Source organism: Hyaena hyaena, unplaced genomic scaffold, assembly GCF_003009895.1.
Source record: "Hyaena hyaena isolate Hyena2069 unplaced genomic scaffold, ASM300989v1 scaffold_326, whole genome shotgun sequence".
NCBI lineage: Eukaryota > Metazoa > Chordata > Mammalia > Carnivora > Hyaenidae > Hyaena > Hyaena hyaena.
Window position 1 is genome coordinate 1176504 of NW_024080959.1, and position 4773 is coordinate 1181276.

Sequence of the window (4773 nt, forward strand, 5' to 3'; positions counted from 1 at the left end):
AACCAACTGAGCCACCCAGGTGCCCCTACACCTAACTTTTAAGGTACAAACAATTCCTAATTTATCTATTCTCAACCAAAGAATAGATTACAATGCATTATTTATTTTATCCATTATCATGTTCTTATTAACATAATAAATATAATTCAGAAAAGTTTTCATTTATAAATAAGGATGCAAATATTTTTAAACATTAATAAATAAATTCTAGCAGTGCATTAAAAGAACAACTCATCATAACCAATTTTCAAATCATTAGCAGGTCATGTCAATGTCAACATGTATGAGGGAATTCAATAATTTTCCCAGTGTAACACAAAACTCTCCAAGATCTCTCCCTCCCTTCATCTCTCTCTCATTCTCTCTCTCTCTCTCTCTCTTTCTCTCTCTCTCTCTCTCTCACACACACACACACACACACACACATACACACACAGAAGCACACTATGACTATATGAATAAAACATTTTAAATATACGTCTGGGCCCTTTCACGAAGATGGTGCCGAAGGTGAGGAAGGCATTCCCTGCCTCTTCCAAAGCCGAAGCCAAAGCAAAGGCTTTGAAGGTCAAGAAAGTGGTGCTGAAAGACATCCACAGTCATTAAAAAAAAAAGAAGAAGAAGATCCACAAATCACCTACATTCCAACAGCGCAAGATAGTGCATCTCTGAAGGGAGCCCAAATAGTCTCAAAAGAGCTCCCCCAGGAGAAACAAGCTTGACCACTATGCCATCATCAAGTTCTCCCCTGACTACTGAGTCAGCCATGAAGAAAATCGAAGACAACAACACACTTGTGTTCATTGTGGATGTCAAGGCCAGCAAGCACCAGATTAAACAGTCTGTGAAGAAGCTCTATGACATTGACCTGGCCAAGGTCAACACTCTGATCAGGCCCGATGGAGAAAAGAAGGCATATGTTCAACTAGCTCCCGACTATGATGCCTTGGATGTTGCCCACAAAATCGGGATCATCAAAACTGAGTCCAGCTGGTGAAATCTAAATTTTCTCACCCCCCCCCAAAAAATAAACCCTGTTTACTCCCAGAATCCTTTCCAGCTTTCTTTGTGCTTTCTTCCATTCTTCATTCCAACAGGAGTAGAAGTGACATTTGAGGAAAGACCATTCCACTCTGTGTAAACCAGACTCAGGCATTGTAGGATATTTATCAGCTCTGACCCTGGGTATTAAATTTCATAGCACTCCTAAATCACTGACAACTGAAAGCCCTTCTGTGTTTCCAAGTGTCTTGGAGGATAATCCATCCCTCATTAAGAAACACTGGGAGGAATTCCAGAAAGCTACCCCAGCACCGGTATCCCAGCAACTACTGGGAACTCTCACCTCTTCCCCAGATGACCTATTACCAGCTTGTTTTCCTCCCCTCCATTCTAATCTACCCTCTTCAGAAACTGAAGAGGATACTATCATTTTTGTTCTGCTGGCCTTTCTGAGTATGCTAGAACATCAAGGCCCAGAAAATGCAATATGCACCTCCATACAAAATGCACAAGAGAGCAGCAATATCCACACGGTATAGTATCATGTGGTTTTACTCATTTACACAGGCATTGAAAAAACATAGTTCCTGGGGCGCCTGGGTGGCTCAGTCAGTTAAGTGTACAGCTCTGGATTTCAGCTCAGGTCATGATCTCACGGTTCGTGGAATTGAGCCTCATGTCAAGCTGTGCACTGATAGCATGGGGCCAGCTTGGGATCCATCGATCCATCCATCCATCCATCCATCCTTCCATCCTTCCATCCTCCCTCTTTCTCTCTGTCTCTCAAAAATAAGTAAACAAACATTTAAAAAAGAAAAAGAAGAAGAAGGAAAAACCATTTCCACAGAATCAAAGGTGGCAATCTACCAGGACCCATTAGGTCAAAATATTTGCCACATACTGGAGCTTTTTTTCTCCTCTGACTCTCAGTATAATAAATGCTCATGGCACTGGCTCTAAAGAGAGATGGCTACAAATACAAACCCCATGATGCCCTTTATTCTACATGTTCTTGGGCAATTTATTAACCTCTCTGAACTTAGTTTTCCACATCTGTAAAATGAAGGAAATAGTTATCACAACAACCCTGCGAGGTAGACACTTAGATGTGTGTAAGATGCTCAGTGCAGTGGTGGCTTCATACTAAGGGCTCAATAAATGTTAGCTGTTTTATTATCTCCCCTAAATACCAAGCTAGCATATACTTCCGTTAAGCAGGTTTCCATATTCTTTTTTAATTCTAACCAGTTAACACATTTTAAATGTTCCCTTTGAATATGTAAAGGAGCTTCAGTTTTACATCAGTGTGAAAAGAAACATAAAACTTACTCTTGAAAAAAGAGTTATTGCTTACTATCTCCTCAAAAAACTCTGAGTACTGATGGCAGAAAATGGATCACCACAATGAATCCAATGCCCATCACACTGTAGACACAGAATACTTATTAAATAAGGAAGGAATGAAAAAAGTTCATGATCATAGAGTGCCTTAGAGGGCACCTCTTAATATTTTAAATGGATTACTTCTAACAGTCACTACTATTAGTGGGAATGTATGCCTCTGAAAGTAGGCATCGTCAGCAGCTGACTACGTATGCTATGGTAACACAGATGCAGCCTATAAACAGAGGTTGGTGAGAAACAGTAAAAAACAGAAAAAGCTATAGAACACATCATGTTCTATAATTTACATCCATGGAAATTAACAATACACATATCAGCTGTCAAAACTCACTGAAGAGTATCCTTAAAAGTCAATCATTTCTCTGCTTGTAAATTTTAACTAAGAAGACTGTAAATAAATATTAAAATCTAATTAATAACATGCATGCTGAAATTTTAGAAGTAAAGGGCACTGATGTCTGCAATTTACTTTGAAATGCATCTAGAAATTAAGATTAATGTTGGATGGAAAGAGGGATGGAAAATGAATGGATATATGATCAGGTAAATATACCAAGATGTTGTTGATAAAATCTAGATGGTGTTCACTATACAATTCTTCCAACTCTTCTGTATTTTGACAGTTTTTCACAATAAAATGTTCGGGGGGGGGGGGGGGGGGGGGGGGAAATGTATGCAAAACCATGGTTATTTTCTAAGTATACAGCCAGAAACAGGATATTTACTGAACACATTGACCAAGGGGCTGGCACACAGTAAGCAGTATTATCAGAGAGGGTGCTCATGGATGAAAGGAGGAAAATGTGAGTGAAATGTGGAAGTAAAAGAATAAATGAAAAATAGGAAAGAGAAGTCAGAGTTTATATGGCTAATTCCCATCTTCTACAAAAAACTGAGTCCCAACAATGTTAAAAGCTTCAACTAAAATATAATATGAATTTCTAAAGAAGTACACCCCATCTCAAGGAGGGCAATTATCTAAGGAAAACTCACCATCTCCATCTCTTCTTCTCTCTCCCATTTTGCTTCCCCCATCTGTTCAGATAATTAAACCTCATTAATATACTCATTCAGATCATTAGCATTTTTACCTAGAATTGAAAAAAAAGCTTATTTTTCAAAACATGGTTAATATTTCTTGCCAGAATATGGTGAATATTTTGTATGTTTATGCAAGTTTTTGCTGAGTCTTCCATACTTTTTTTCCTTCTAATTTTGCTTTGACTCCAACTTGTCTCTCACCATTTTTTCCATGATTCTTAGCCATGACGCTGGTCTCAGTCCTTTGTAGGAAAGCAGTGTGTACCTCCTCATGTGAAAGGATTTCAGTATAAAATGGAATCAAGGATAGAAAAGGAGAATCTCGAGCAAGTGTCCTCAGGGAAACAAACTCAAAGACTGAGAGCCTAGTTTCCCATAAATGCCAAATTTGCAGCAAACTGAAACTTATCACTCAACCAATGAACAGCCACCAAGAACCTCTCCCCATCCTCAAGCCAATGGACTTACTGCTTAGACTCTTGCGAACCTCCACTTCTCTGGACTTGTGGCCTCTAAACACAGCCCACCCCAAAACACTCAGGACTCACCTTGAACTTGCTATAGTTTGTGCCCCAAATTGCAATTCTTCTGCTGTTCCTGAATAAACTCAGTTCCTGGCAAGTCAAGGCAACTTCTTTCTTCCTTTACCTATTTAGGTTGACACTCACTTTAGGAGTATTTCTCATCATTGTTCACTTCAGGAATGCCAAGAAGAGACATATACGCAGGTGCATGGCAGACAGTGAGGCAACCTGTCCTAGTGAGGACATCAACAGGTGGGCTGGAAGTTCTGACACCACCTGCACTGAGTGGTGATCTTAGGCAGGTTACTTAGTCTGAACTTTGTTTTTCTTATCAAAAACTTGGAATAATGGTGCCTATTTCACAGAGCTACGAGAAGAATAAGACAATGAGGCTATAAATATCCTATGCACGTGCTTAGAAATTATCCCTGGGCTTGCTTTCATTCCCCACAAAATTTTAATTTTCTCCATGTTCTCCTGGATACTTTCTTACATGTATATATGGAAGTCATTAGAACAGCTCCTGAGAGGGAAAGTTTTAGAACTTCACGATTGTCCGCGGTCTCACGCATAGGAATTCTGTTTATATGCTGCACGTTAAAGTATCCCATAATTGTTTAGTGTTGTATCTTTAATCTTCTCGAGTTACTTCATTGTATCAATTCTCTCTTTAGAATGAAGCATGTCTAAAAGCTCTAATTCTTGACATGTGCTCTTGGAAATCAGCATTTGATTAGGACCAGAGAAAATGAGTAATAGAACACGTGACAAGATTTCATACATTCTTGATCAATATAGTCTG

General features: G+C 39.1%; 1 pseudogene; it reads left to right on the forward strand.

Annotated features, from left to right (window-relative positions):
• The first annotated feature begins 498 nt into the window (after positions 1-498).
• LOC120243009 lies at positions 499-997 on the forward strand (annotated as a pseudogene).
• The last annotated feature ends 3776 nt before the right edge of the window (positions 998-4773 follow it).